The sequence below is a fragment of the Tamandua tetradactyla genome, chromosome 9, assembly GCF_023851605.1.
Source record: "Tamandua tetradactyla isolate mTamTet1 chromosome 9, mTamTet1.pri, whole genome shotgun sequence".
In the NCBI taxonomy this organism is placed as follows: domain Eukaryota; kingdom Metazoa; phylum Chordata; class Mammalia; order Pilosa; family Myrmecophagidae; genus Tamandua; species Tamandua tetradactyla.
Genome location: NC_135335.1, coordinates 99,197,869 through 99,213,614, shown reverse-complemented (window position 1 = coordinate 99,213,614; position 15,746 = coordinate 99,197,869). Strand labels below are relative to the sequence as shown.

Here is a 15,746-nt window from a genome sequence, read left to right as displayed (position 1 = left end):
CCCATAGAATATTCTAATTAAGAATTGTACTCTTTGTGGGTTTATTTACATGTTTTCTTTGTATTATAACCTAATATGCTTCTTAGAAAAACACATTTCATTGTTTTTGAGTCATTTTCCCATCTTGAGTTTATTAAACTTGAATTAAAATAAATTTTTCTAAAAACAAAGCTCTGTTTTCTACACTGGAACTTGAAAAAACCTTTGAAACCAAATAAAGTTAAAATTTTTAAAATTAAGCAAATTTAAGTCCTAAAAATGTTTAGGACTTGCTCATCTTAAATATAGAGGTTTGTTATAACGACATGGGAATATTTTGTCCTTTGGTCCTTTCTAGTTGAAACTGTTTGATTAATGTGTTGTTAAATGCCTAATATTAGGTAATGAATTAAGTTAATCATCTTGTGCTTAGCCCCTCGCACCCATATCTGACAGCAAAAGGGTGGTTTAAGGACAAAGAACTCTTTGAGGTGGAATAATTATATTATACATATGTATATACATATATTCAGCAGACATGTCTATGGCCTTAAAGAGGAAAGAAGAAAACATCTTTGAGAGAAAATATTTCAAATTTCACCTCTCTCTCCCTATTATGTTTTATAAATATGTATTACAGAAGAAAAAAAACTCAGCAAATAAGGAAAGCCCACTAGCGTTCCCTAAGGACTTCTGTCTCTACTAGATCTTGATGACAGCTTGCTTTCTGAAGAAATATAACTAAATCATAGATTTTTTTTTAAATTAGGAATTCCAGAAAAGTCATAGTTCCTGATTACAAATTCTGGCACAATCTCAATCGCAGTTTTAGACATAGTGTCCTCTCAGTTGTAAAACCATATGTGGGTCCTGTACTGGCCAAGTTCAGAGCTAATTTATTCATGCAAGCCTGGCACCCTATTTACTTCTTTCTAATCTTTCAACAGTTTTCAAGGGGTCATCCTCCCTTCTTTCCAGAAAGCAACCACCCTTTCTTTCAACTTTGTGTCACTAACATGACTCATCACAATAAAGGCATAGACAAGGGTAGTCACAGTTTTTTAAAATGTTGGAAACAGCCCAAGGTTGCACATTTTTTCCAGAATCATCTAAGTAGTTCCTTAGTCAATGACTTAATTTTATCGGATGTTGTTGAAAGTTTGTTCATTCACTCATTCAACAAATGTTTATCAAGCACCTACCATGTGTCAGGCATGTTCTGGACACTGAGGATACATCACCTTATAAAACTCTAATGGAATTTGCATTCTGGAAGGAGAAATGTTTATTTAAAAAGAAAACACTATGTCAGGTGGTGATAAGTGATATGAGAAACATAAGCAAAGTCATGGGAATAGGGCAAGCTGAGTGGGAGGTTTGGTATTTTGCATTGAGTGATCAGTAAAAGAAACTCCAATGGAATGCATTTGAACATGCGCTGAAGGAAATGAGATGTGCCACACAGATAGCTGTGAGTATAGCCGATTAGGCAGAGGAAACAGGAATTGCAAAGGCCCAGAGTATGTTTGATGTGTTCAGGGAATGGCAGGGGGCCAACGTGGTTAGAACAGAGCGGGCAAGGTTTGTGAGGTGTGGAGGGAATGTGGGGAGAATAGAATGGGGGCCCATTCAGGGGACTACCTTGTCCATTTTAAGGGCCCTCACTTTTACTCTGAGCGAGATGGGAAACCACTACAGAATTCTGAGCAAAGGAGCAGTATGGTCAGATTTAAGTTTAGAAAGATCACTTCAGCTTCTGTGTTGAAAACTGTCCTTGAGAGTTAAGTTCGGAAGCCAGGAGACCAGTTAGTCTATTGCAGTAATGCAGATGGAGATGAGTTCTCTTAGACAAGATATACCCAGCCCTGTCTAGGTTAGATGCTAAAACGAGATGCTCGCTTCACAGCACAGCTTCCGCTTGTGGTGTTTTCTCAGAACCATCCGTAACTGCTCTGATTATAGCTCTGAAAATGAACAAACTTCCTCCCAACCTGATTGCACCTAAGTCAGCCTCTCAAACACTATCCTAGAGGAGAAAGACATTCTGCCTCCCAAAGATTCTTCTTGTGGGTTTCAAATGTATTGCAGTAAACATGCAGATACATCTTTCTCTCCTTCTGAGGGCTCCCTAATTCTCAAGGTCCAGGAAATTCTCTTCCATCCTTTGGTCTACTTTTCTTTATCCTCTTGGGCTATCTTGGAGCATGCTCATTCAAATGTTACCAAAGCAAGTTCAGGCTTTAGTTCCAACTCAGTCTCCTGGCCTGTTCTCATGGTTCTCTCTGTGGTAACATCACCCGAGGAGCCCTGGTGCCTCCTCCTTTCAACAGCCATTAGCAGACTCCGTCCTGCTTCATCTACCCCTTGGACCTCCTACCAAGTTCCTATTTCCAGTCTGAGAGATGCCTCTGGTCCAGAGCTCATTTTAAGAGCAATAATCATTGGGCCTTCATTCCAGTTTTCAGTTCCGACAAGCTTCTCTCATTACCTAGGCCAGAGGTTGCTGGCAACCCACCAGGCGTGTCAGCTCATGGTTGTGATTTGTTTGGCTCATATAGTGGGTTTTTTTTTTTTTTTTTTTTTACATTTTGGATTGTTGCCGACACTTTAAAATGATTAGATTTATGTAAAGCTCTGATTTTTTCCGTTTCTCTTGAGAACTCGGAGGATGGCTAAATTGTGTACATGTGCTCGTGTGGCCACAGTAAACTGGAGTTAACCAGTAGCTGCGCCTTTTGGAAGACTTGCACTTCAGCTTTCCACATCCCCACTGGCCTCTGTCACCCATCATGTTTCCTGCAGGGTCCGTTCAGATACCTGTGTTTAAAACTTTTTCGTTTCTACTCTTTCTTCCATGTCCTACTATCCTTTCTGGATTTTTTTCTAGGGGTTCCCAATGCCCCTGGCAAGTTTTTAAAGACAATGAAAATAACCTTTAAAATTATGGCTTAAAATAACATGCTGAGAACATCTCCCAATCCATTGAAAATAAGAGACATAACTTTTGTATAGGAAGGAGAGCGACCTGTTTCTCACATTTTCTCAAAATAAGAATCTAGATTGGTTTGGGCTAATTGTCCAGTTTAACACAATCTGGGGCACCATTGAACATACACTTTACCCTTCCCATTGGGTTAGCCCTCCCTACTCACAGTGCCTTCTAGCAAAGCCTCCTGATAAAGGATCCACAGAAAGACCAAGAGTGCGATGCAACTGCAGACAGGTGGTGAGCAGATTTCTCTGTGGATTCTCTCTTTTATTCTTTGCGTACAGCAAGTAGAAGACCTGAAGTCAAAGACAGAGGAGACCTAAGTATCTGACTTGTCTTAAATTATGGAATACATATAAATATATATATATATCAGGACAAGCACATTCATACTAAGATTAACCAAGCAGAGATTCTTTGGTCATTTCCAAAGAGAATCACAGGGTGTTTTGGGGCATCTGCTAAATTGGAGTGATCTATGAATTTAGCAACATCCCAAGACACTTTTGAGGTCTGCTAACTCTTAGATTTGATCTCACAAAAAGGTAAAAATCAAGACATTTTTGGTTGTTGTTTAAAGTACAGCAACTTAACCAAACTTCATATTTTACACAAATTGTAAAAAAAAAAAAAAAGATAGCGTGAATTAATATTTCTATAATGGGCTTTTAAAATAATTTTTAAAAAGAAATAATACTGAACTTAAACGTGAGAAAAAGCCTTTTTTATTTCAACAAGGAAATGCACCTTCTTGTAACCTAAAATGTTATTTTCGTGGGAAGCAGTAACAACGAAGGTAATATTCCGGAGTATGCCATATTTTGTGAATTATGTTGTAATATTTGGTGTCACCACATAAATATAAAATGCAATAACAGCCCAAGCCATTTCAGAATTGGCCTTCCATTTCTTGCAAGAATAAGATGTCAGGTAGCGCCCTCTTGTGGAAGTGATTATTTTAGACGTTGGAAAGGAAGAACTTTTTCGACATTGTGCCACACAGCATAAATGTATTTTTTTCCAGATGCTTTCGATGACTTCAAGTTAATCAGAAAGTCTTGTTTATATAATACGCTTACGAGAATATATAAACATACTGCATAATCGAAGGTCTTCACAACTTCATACTATAAGACATTTTTTCTTAAGGACATCTTGAGCTATCATCTGATTCAACTGTCGGTTCTAACTTAAATCAGAGTTCACGTATGTGCACTTATATTTCACCCCAAAAAGCTGGAACAACTAAGTACATTTGCATACAAATAAAAATACAGTTTATAAGCTTTAAACCAACGGTATTGCCATCTATATTTTTTCCCTCCACCATCTGCTCCGCCCAAAGTTCTCTTGATGCCCCTTCCCCAGGGGACAGGTTCTAACCAGTTCCGGAAACAATTCTGACCAGGTGGGAAATCATTCCTCCAATCTCCATGTCCATCCCCACCTCTTTAGCAGCTAGTCTTCCTAGCTATATGCCAAAAATAAAAAAGAAGAATAGGTATACTTGTCCAATTGTGAAAGTGATTCTTGAACTGCGGAATTCTCTGGTGCTGGAGATATTCAAGGACAGGCTGGTCAACATGGAGGAATGTATTTAAGCTTATTTAGTTGTTAGGACTAAATGATCCTCATGATCTCTTCCAACTCCGAGATTCTAAAAGTCTATTTAATCTCACAGCCAGTCCAGTGAATGCACTAGGAACTTCAGTTGCTCCTCTTCAGGCACAAGATGGCTATGAAGTATGGAATCTCGTCATCACAGCACCAATCAGTGCATTCCACTGGAATTATTCTATCAAGAAAATCCTCAGACCCTTCAAAAGACTATCCAAAATGCACGTCAGCCAGGGCACTGAATAATAGTAAAGATATGAGGCCCTTTCGTTATTATTTGTAAACAGTCATAAATAGGCAAGTATTAGATGAGGTATCTCTTACAAAACGTTGTCAAGAATAATTAAGGGTGAGAGACCGATTAAGACAGGGGGAGCAGGACAACTTAAGGGAGGTGTTAGATGCACATGGAAGCATCTGGTGTGAAAGACAATATGTGGGCTGTGTAGCACAAAGCACCTCAGATTCAAGCCCTAGGTCTGTTTCTCACTACACGGATGACGTTGGGTAAGCGTTGGAGTCTCTTTCATCTGTAAAATGGGAATGATTGCACTTTACCTACAAAGGTCGTTGTAAGAATTAAATAGCATTAAAAATATGAAGCACAAAGTCTGATACTTGGTAACACAAAAGGCTCTCAAAAAAAAGCTTGCTATTGTTTTGGTGGGGAAGAAAAAATATAAAAGGTGGTGCTGTGGCCAGAAGCATCTTTAATGTTTAAGGCCTTAACACTAAATAACTATTTGTATAGAATTTGTGCCTCTTTATTATCCCCCATAGGCCTCATGAATCAGGGGACTATGTCTCCACCTCTCCTAAGATCTTGTCTCTGATTATTAGGGCACATTTTAATCTCTCAACATTTGGACTCACACAGGATAAGTGCTCTTAGCTGACTCTGCATTATATACACTTATGAGCAGAATATCGCAACATGGATTCCCCCACCCACCCCCACCCCCCACTTTTGCATTCAGGATGGCTCTGAAGGTTGATGGCAAAATCTTTCAGGGATTTTGCCGTCAACCCACAATGAGGGGTCCCAGGTGAACCTTGATAGATGAGCCCCAATAAATTCAAACTATGGGATGGTCAGGTCTACAGACTGGAGAACCACAGTTTAAGCAAGGGAAACCTACTAGAACTCAAAGGAAGCATAGTTTAAGACAAGTTCTACTAGAGGATGGTGAGTGTTTATAATTATTAGCTAGAGTAGTGTCACCATATGACAAAAGTAAAAAAATAGTACCCATTCTGAGAGCCATTTCTGAAAGAAATAATTCTTGATTAATTTTAAGTGATTTTTAATAAATTAATTTCAGTTAACTGATTTCAATTTCAATTATTATATCAAATACTGCACAGAGAAAGAATTTATTACTGCTGTTTTATGAGATGTCAAATGCATACAATGCAAATGGGCATAAAATGTCATAGCCCCGTCATTAATTTCTGGCATCAGCACCTACTGTGGACAACAAATGACAAAATAGATTCCTAAGACTAAGTGAAATGTTTGGACCAGGATAATGGGTCTAACATCCATTCACTGTTAAACGTGCTAAACATGATTGCAGGTTTTTCCATCTTTGCTTTTAGTCCTGTCAATATCTGCTTTATATGTTTTGAAGCCATGTTAATATGGTATATACTAATTGAGGATTGGTATACCTTCCTCTTGAGTTGACTCTTTTATTATGCAATATCCTTGTTTATCTCTTATAATACTTGCCTTAAAACCTATTTTGATATATGTGACTATAGCTAAAGCAGCTTTCTTTTGGTTAGTGTTTGTACAGTATATCTCTTTTCATTGAGCAAGAATAATAGCGATGCTCACTCAATGTGCTTTCCTTCTTTTGAGAATCACAGTCTTGTGCTGTTTGCTACTCAGCCTCTTCGAACATTTGTTTTATGCATTTTGCCTAGCTTTTATATTTTTTGATAGAAAGGTAAGCCTGAACCTAGCTACTCCATCATGACCAGAACTGAAATTCTCCAATCTATCATCTAGTTTCCAACATTTTTTTGCTGTTTTCCGTCCTATTCTCTTGTGGATTTATGGGGTTTTCTTTTCCAGTCCTTTTGCCATCATTTTTCAAAGAAGAGATAAGCAAACATGTTCAACCTGCCCTGTTTGATCAAAAATAATCATCTATACTCTGTTGCAGTTTTGCCTGAAATTTCATCTTGCACATTTGCCTTATTATCCTTTCCTGTCCACTTTTCTCACTTCCTTAGCACATTTCATGGGAGCATTTCCTCGATACATCACTAGGATGTGAATCCTCATTTTAGGTTGTGCTTCTGGGGAACCAGATAGTTTATCATACTATAATATTTATATCTCAAGTTAAAATATATCTACATCTTATTACCATACTTCGCACATGTATTTAAACGTGGCTGCATATTTAAATGCATTCTATGTTTGCCACCAGTCATTACCATGACTTTCATTTCATTTCTCAATTGACTAGAATTTATTAGTAGGAAGGTTTTATGAGATGGTCTTATGTGCATTATATTTCCCAAATTATTTCATGTTCAATGTTGGCCTGTTGTCTTTGTACTTGAATAACCAGATGTCTAAATTCAAAACATATTAGGTTCAATTTCTTTGACTCAGCATTTTGTAGACAGTATTCCATGTCTTTTGATGCTAAATTTTACTGTGGATAAATTAAAAGGCAGCTTCATTTTCTTCTACTTTTAAATAACTTAGTCTTATGCTTCCAGGTTACCTGAAACCATTTTATCCTTAAGTTCACTAAGAACCAAAAAACATTTTGTTGTTCATTTTGCTGTATTAGGATTTTATTAGCATACACTGAGTCCTTATGCTCTATAGTGTAAATTCTGCCATTCTTGGGAAAGCTATCTTCTGTTGTGACTTAGAGTTCATGTTAAGCTCCATTAGTTAAAGTTTTCTTATTCAGGGACACCAGTGATCTTTATGTTGTGTGGTCTTTGTCTCTCCTCTCTATTTATTATGTTCTCCATAATTATTTTTACTTCTTTTCTCTCTGTTTCTTGCAATGTCACAAGAGTTTTCTCTAGACCCGCCGTTCAGTGCATTAGCCACTATGTGGCTCTTTAAGTTTAAGTCAAATAAAATTTGAAATTCAGTTCCTCAGTTGCACTAATCACATTTCAAGTGTTTGGTAGGCATATGTGGTTACTGTATCGGACAGTACAGTTAGAGAACATTCCAACCGTTCCAGAAAGTGCTCTTGTGCAGAGCTGTTCTGTACAGTGACTGTCTCTGCTGTTTATCGTGTTTTTACTTTTTCTTATTGTTTGGTTCTGCAATGGTGTTTTATTAGCGGTTAACCTTTTTAATGACTTTTATTTCTAATTTGTCGTTTTATTTTATCTTTGAAGTCTTATTTATCAAATTTCCAACCTTTATAAATTCTCTCATAGCATAAAAGCACCGTGGGGAATTTTCTCTTTGGGAAGGGTTTGCTTTTTATTACAAAATATTTTTCATCTCTCATTTACTTACCATAGTTTTTCATAGTTCTTTTCTTCCTTGAAGAAATACATTTTCCCCTTCCTATCTTGTTTTATATTTTATTTATGATACTTGACGTGGGAAGATTTGTCGAAACCTGTTTCTGCTGAGTATAATGTGGGTGAATTCTCTTTTACTACATCTCTCTCTCTTCTTCCCTTCCTTTTTTGTGCTCCACTGCCAGAGTCAGCAAGTGGAGATCATCAGCCAAACTGGCCCACCTCCTGTTTTTGTACATAAAGTTTTATTGAAACACAGCCACGCTAATTTGTGTACATATTATCTACGGTCACTTTCGTGCTACAATAGCAGAATTGACTAGCTGTGACAGAGACCGATCACATGGCTTGCAAAGTTTAAATATTTAGAGAATATTTGGTCTTTTACAGAAAAGGTTTGCCAACCCCCGAGGTACAGTGAAAAGAAAATTTTTCTATAGCTTGAGGGCATGAGTTGAGCTGAGTATAGGTTTGAGGTAAATTTTTCTCAGCTGGACCTATGTATATCCTCCATTAGCCAAACTAGATTCTGTTTTCATTTTTGCAGTTTTATTGAATATCTCAGTCCTGGTGTACTTCATAATCCCAGGGGCATCTTCTTCAGGTCCAGAGATGATATTTGGGCTTCAGATCATTCTCAACACCTAGCTACATTTGGATCTCTAGAACCTCTGTACTTTTAAGAAGAGGCAGTCCAGCTTGTACCCTCACCATGCATTCAGGCACCAGCCACTTCTACTCCCAAAGAACTGCAAAGTGTGTGAAAGGTGAGTTTGGTTCCTTTTACTATAAGGAGTACTTTACCTGGGTCGCCCATCAAAGACTCTGAAGTCAGCCTGTTCCCCATCTCTAACTGCTTCAGGAGTCTTATCCTCTCTATTCCTAAAAGGGTGGGTCTTTTATTTCTATGAAGATTTTTGCTTCAACAAATCCTCTTCGGTGATATCTTTCTGATATTCCACCCCATGCCCCATCTCTCTCTCTTAATGCTTCTGGAAAGTTAGGGTTAGGGGATTTCTAGAGCCTGCTCCTTAAAAACGCTTCGTTTTTCATTGGCTAACAATGCTTTTGAAGTGTTTGTTTTTCTGTTTTATTAACCTATTTCATGTTTATATTTTGGAATTTGCGGGAATGGAATTTTAAAATCTGGCTTTCCTCTGCCATCTGAACCTGGAAGATTATATATTGGTTACACAGCATAGAAGTGAAGAACATATTTGCAAAAAGCTGTTTCTTTCCACTTGTAAAGTGAAAAATTTGCAATTGAAATAATTAGCCACTAGGGGGAGCGCTTCTTTTGACTAATTTCTGCAGTTTAACAAGTGTAGAGTTTTGCTGGGTTTGATATTTTTAGCTAAAATGACCAATGAATAAAATAACACAAGAAGGATGTGATATTTTGTAAGCCCATTCAATCACAAAACTAAATCAAAAGGGTTTCATACTCCTACAAGGTGCAAGGTACCCTGTTTGGCTGTTTATTAGTGACATACTTACGTATTTCCAAGTCATTTATAGGGAAAGATCTTAAAGTTCTGGGTGATCTGTTAAAATGAGTAATTCCGGATGGGTTTTATGTTGAACTAGTCTTTCAAAAAATAACTAGTACACCATCTATTTTACAACAAGAAATTCAAACACCATCAAAAATATGTGAAAGATACTAGTAGAAAGTCTATGATCTCATACCACACAGGGCCAACTTCCTCAGACAGAGATGGTTTCACTTTTCATTAATTCTGCTATCCTTTGAAACAAAGGGGTGCGTGTTGTCTGAGATGTAAAATTTATTTTTAACATAGTACACAATTAAATAAAGTTACTGAAATTAAGTTGCACTTTGTGAAGAGTTCCTGATAATGAAACCATTATGTATGACCAGAAACCAAGGACTAGATGCTGTGTAACAGCTGAAAATAGCTGCAGAAAATATTTCAACAGAAATGGAAAAAAGGTAGGGTTCAAAATGTCAGTTTGGTAAGATTACAGAAAGTAGTTGGATTTTTAAAATCCATGTGCATGGGTGCATAGATTGGATTTTGGAAATCAAATAATTTTTTAAAGTTATATTTTAGGTCCAGTCTGAGCTGTAACAGTAAAAGACAGAATTAATGTCAGCAAGTATTTCATTGAACTAATAATTGTGTAGAAAAAAACAGCAAACACAATTCTGTAACCAACTTGTAAAACAACTGATGGAAAAGCTAACGGTGAACTCTGTTTTGCCAGGGACTTCTGGGGCATGCTCCCCCCTCTCCTCTCCCCCCGCCCCCATCACCCCCCAAAAGGGGATGGTTATTTTTAGTAATTTGTTCTGTAAGCAAAGTTATCCTTCTGATCTTTTAATGGAGACTTATGTTAAGGTCTGAGATACTTACATATTTCTAGGCTCACTGAATTTCATTTTTTTTTCCAATCTGTAAAATAATATGGAGGTGCTTTTCACCTCAGTTTACTTTTTTACTAAATAGAATTCATTATGATAAAATAACTGTGGAAATGGTGGCTTTCACTGTGCTTTTCTCATAAATTGTTGCTTTAGTAAAATGCAAATATTGTTTCCAAAGGTATTTCGTTGTTCTTAAAAAAATTACATTCCATGCTAATTTTTCACTAATTCAATTAATGAATTTATAATAAAAGTAAAATAGAAGCCTTTGTAATAAGGTGGAAATTGTCTGGTAACAGTTTTTTTTACGTGTCCACAAATTATAGGCAAGACTACATAATTAAAAAAAAAAGAATTTTCATAACTATTATACAATGAATAAAGAATTTGAATGAAAATGCCACAGAAGGGGTGCAAGTGGCCAATCAAAGCACAAAAAGGTTCACTTCACTAATAATAAGAAAAGGCAAATTAAAACAAGGCAATATCACCAAGATATTAGCAAGATTTTAAGAGAAATTTACCTGTAATTTATGAGTGTGTGGGGAAAAGTGCACCCCCCTACTTTGATAATGGAAATATAAATAAGTAAAACATTTTGAAGGGCAATGTGGCAGCAGTTATCCACATTTTACATTTTAAAACTCAACTCAGCAATTCTACTTCTAAGTATCTGTCCTAGTAAAACATTCCTATGTGTGGGTAAAGAGTGTATCACAGGATGTTCATTGCAGCTGTGTTTATATAAGCATAATAGAGTGGAAATGAATGTATCCACTATGTTGCAAGTTTTAGAAAACCCAATAGGAACTGGCTCAAGCAAAATAAGGATTTTATTGGCTCACATATTTGAAAAGTTTGCAGATAAGGCTTGGGTTGGTTTCCTTTCTCTCATGCCTGCCTGTCCTTGCTTAGAAACTGGTCCCAGTAGATAAAATAACATTTTCATAAGTATGTGATGTATATGTGTGTGTTGCTTTCCACTGAAAATAAAATAAAATCCGAAGTGATTACTGCGTGCTCTTGTTTCCTTGAATCTCTCCAAATTCATCTCACCCCACTGTCTCCCTTTTTCTTACACTCCAACCACACCCAGCTTCTCTTCTATATTTCTACTGGGCTGAGCCTTTGCTTCTGCTGGGAAGGCTCTTCCCTTAGCACTGCACAGGCTGGCTCCTCTCATCCTTCATGTGTCAGCTTGGATTCCTCCAGAAAATAAGGAAAATGCACCCTGCCCCTTCCGACTCATTTCCTTCATAGTACAAAAAGTACTTGTTGTTTTCTCATTTATAGTCTGCCTTCCCAATTGGAATGTAAGCTCCATGAGTCAAGGACCTTATTTTTATAGTTCACTGATTGAGTTTGCCAGGGCTGCTAAAAAAAAAAAAAAAAGAATACTTCAGACTTGTTGTCTTAAACAATAGGAATTTACTGCCTCATGGTTTCAGAGGCTAGAAGTCCAAAATCAACATACTGGCATGGCCATGCTTACTCCGAAGTCTATAGCTTTTTGGTGGTTGCTTGCAGACAATCTATAACTTCCATAACTCAATCTCTACCTCCACCAAATGACTGTCTCTTTTCCCATCAGTCTTTTCCTACTGTCTCCCAATTTCTTCTACTTATAAAGACTCCAGTCAAACTGGATTAAAGCCTACCCGGCTTTAATTTGGCCTTATCGTAATTAATAACTACTTTAAAGATCCTTTTTAAAAATTGTGAATGTAATTAATAGCACTGAATTATATATTTGAATGTGATTAAAAGGGGAAATTTTAAAAAACATACAAAAAATTGTATGTATTTTACTAGAATAATTAAAAAAAATATCCATGGAACTGCACAACACAAACAGAAAACCTAAGTTAAACCATGGACTTCAGTTAATAGTGTAATTATAAAAAAAGTGGTTCCATCAATTGTTAACAAATGTACCACAGCAATGCAAGGTGCTAATAATTGGGTGATGTTTTATTAGTTTCCTTGGCTGCTCAAGCAAACACCATGCAATGGGTCAGCGTAAAAATGGGAATTTATAAGCTTACAGTTTTAAGACTAAAAGAAAGTCCAAATCAAGGTGTCATCAAGGTGATGTTTTCTCCCTCAAGACTGTGGTGTTCAGTGGCTGGTGATCATTGGTCCTAGGGTGTCACATGCCAGACAGTGTCTCCTGGTCATTCCCTTTTCTTCTGGGTTCTGGGTTCAGCTTCTGGTTGTTTCCTCTTTCGTTTTCTCTCTGAGCTTCATCCTGCTTACAAAAGACTCCAGTAATAGGTTGCTGTATCAGTTTCCTAAGCTGCTCAAGCAAACACAATTCAATGGATCAGCTTCAACAACGGATATTTATTAGCTCATCATACGGAGGCTAAAAGAAAGACCAAATCAAGGTATCATCAAGATGATGCTTTCTTCTCAAAGACTGGCGTTGTACGGCGGCTGCTGGGAATCTTGGCCTTTGGCTCCTCTGTCACATGGCAATGCACACGGTGCCCTCTGTTCTCCTCTGGGTTCCATTGAATTTCAACTTCTGGCTGCTCCTTGTGGCTTTCAGACCTCTGTCTGTCTGAACTTCATTCCATTTATGAAAGACTCTAGTAATAGGATTAAGACTGACTCATCCAGATTGAGCTGGGCCACACCATAGCTGAAGTAACCTCATCAGAAGGTTCTACTTACAATTGGTTCACACCCACAGAATGGATTATGTTTAAGAACTTGTTTTTCTGGGTGACACAGCTCCAAACCATCACAGGTGGTATACGTGAACCTTGTATTGTATGCATGATTATTCCATAAACCCACAACTTCTTTAATATAATTTTTTTTAAAAGTTGCATCCAGAGGACTGAGAGTTAGAACTTGAACATGTCTTTGTGGGAGACATGATTCAATCAATAACACTGAGTGTTCTAACTGCTTAAATAACTGATATTTATAGACAAACAAATTACTTTTGAAAATAAAGCAACAGAAATCTACAGTGAGGAAAGCAGAATGTTTTAAAAATCACTATCAATTTCACTACTCGGATAAAGTAACCATTACATTTGGTAAATGTCATTACATTCCATTTTTCTGGGCATTACAACTAGATACAGTTTTTTAAAAATGCAATTATGCTATATATTTTCTTTTTGAGAATTTAATTTTACTTGAGTCAAACAATAACAAAATAACTGAGGTGAAATTGAAGTAAAATAATCACTAGATTATTTCTTCACAAGAGATAGTTGTTCCTAAAAAAAGATCCTACTTATATTAGTCAGAGATCCCCAAAGAAACAGAACCAACAGGATATGTGTGTGTGTGCACAGATTTGTTATAATTGTGTGGCTCTCACAATTAAGGGGACTGGCAAGTTCAATTCTGTATGACAGGCCAGAGGTAGGAAATTCCAGTAAGAGTCTTAAGTCTGAATTTTTTAGGGGAAGAGGAGGCTGGAAACAGGGAGGAAGGGAGTGTGTAATTTTGAGGGAGGATTCCTTATTCTTCCAGAAACCCTGTTATTTGCATTTAAGCTCTCCAAATAATAGGATGAGGCCCATCTATATTATCTAGGGTTCTCTTCTTTATTTACAGTTAATGGATTACAGATGCTAATCCCATCCACGAAATATCTCCACAGCAACATCCAGGCCAGTGTTTGACCAAACAACTGGAGGTCATAACCTAGCCAACTTGACACAAAAAATTAACCCGCCCTCTCTTAAAATTGGAAAAAAAAAAAAGAAAGAAAAGATTATGAATAATTTTGAGAGCCTAGCTCTCAGGTTTGTGAGACATTTGTGGACAAATATTTCAAATTAGGGTGGTTTCCATGATTATTTTATTATTCTCAACTCATTTGTATTTTATTCCATAACCATAATTCCCCAATTGATTATTACATTTAAATGGATTCATATTTCACTACCATTTTTTTTTTTTGCCAATAATTCTCTATTACTTGAGTTATTCTGATCGATCTCTTGATTGACTGGATTTTTTTGTCCAAAAAGGTTTATAAGAAGGGCTCCTGGGTATCATATTCTTTGAGGTTTTGCAGGTTTAAGAATGTCAGATGTTGGTCTTTATACTTAAAGACCAATTTGGCTGCACGTACTATTTTGAGTCATACTTCCTTTTTCAGGATTTTGTAATCATTGCACACCATCATCTTCTACCATTAGTTGTCAAGGAAGAGAAGTCTGAGATCCTGGTCATCTTTCCCTCTTAGTTCTCTCTGTATGTGGAATATAATCTTTATCTTTGATGTTTAGCGACTCTACCAGAATATATGTTGGGGTTAATTAGTCCTTATCAATTTTTCCTGCCACAGCTTCTACCTGTTCTTTCCAGCATCATCTCCCACCTGCAAGGAAAGATCCTTGCAGGGTACACTAGCCTTGCCAACTAACTGCCCTTCCCTGAACTCAACATGTTGCTTTTTAACCCGTAGGTTGGCTCAGCCTAGTGAAATTTTCTCGCCCCCTCCCTGACCCCTCCTGCCATTTCCTGCTACTCATTCTGCAAGATTTAGCTCAAGCATCTTCTTGTTGAAGCCTCTGATACACTCACTCCCCATGTGACCCAACCACTCTCCCCCTTACATTCCCACGAAATGTGACATATAGCTCTAGCATCACATTTGCTACGCTGAATCACCATTGACAGTTTATGATTTGCCTCCTAGCCCAGATTGTGAGCTCCAAGGGGGAACATCTGACACGTATCCACGTAACTCCCAAACAACTGAACCAAATCAGAGCGCTCCTATTGGTAAGAAGTTGGAAATGTTGGGGGGGGGGGGGGGGGGATAAAACGCGGACAAATCACTGCACAGGCGGCACACAAGAAAAGTGTACAATCTGCTACAGCTCGAATGCTCCCATACAGCGAAGACCCTAATATGTCTTTAAGGAACAATAATTAGATACCTCGCGGCGGAGTAGATAAAAAGTGTCAAAGAAAGCGTAAAAGAGAGCGAGTGGAAAAGTCGGATCTCTTCTGCTTGGAGGGCGGGATTATTAGATGACCCTCAATCTCGCAGGTGGCAACTACCCAAGTAGTCCGGCGTCTGCTCTCCAAGCTGAGACTTCCCTTCCGAGAAGAGGAGCCGTCGTGGCCAGGCATTTATCCTTTAAGTGACACGAGTAGCTCACTCCGGCCGCAGACAACCATTCAGAGAGCGACCGGAAAGGGGTGTGTACGAAACGACAACAGGAATCCCGCGAGAAGAGCCGGGCGGAGATAGCTCTGCGCATGCTCCGTGCGCAC

General features: G+C 37.7%; 1 long non-coding RNA gene across 2 annotated transcripts in view; it reads right to left on the bottom strand.

Annotated features, from left to right (window-relative positions):
* LOC143647296 (uncharacterized) overlaps nt 1–15,709 on the bottom strand; it is a 201,617-nt gene extending 185,908 nt beyond the window's left edge. For both annotated transcript variants that reach the window (XR_013157962.1, XR_013157961.1), the window contains exons 1-2: nt 15,407–15,709; nt 3,132–3,264 (exon numbers count right to left, since the gene is read on the bottom strand). This is a non-coding gene — a long non-coding RNA (uncharacterized LOC143647296). The remainder of the gene's footprint in view (nt 1–3,131; nt 3,265–15,406) is intronic.
* Nucleotides 15,710–15,746: the final 37 nt, after the last annotated feature.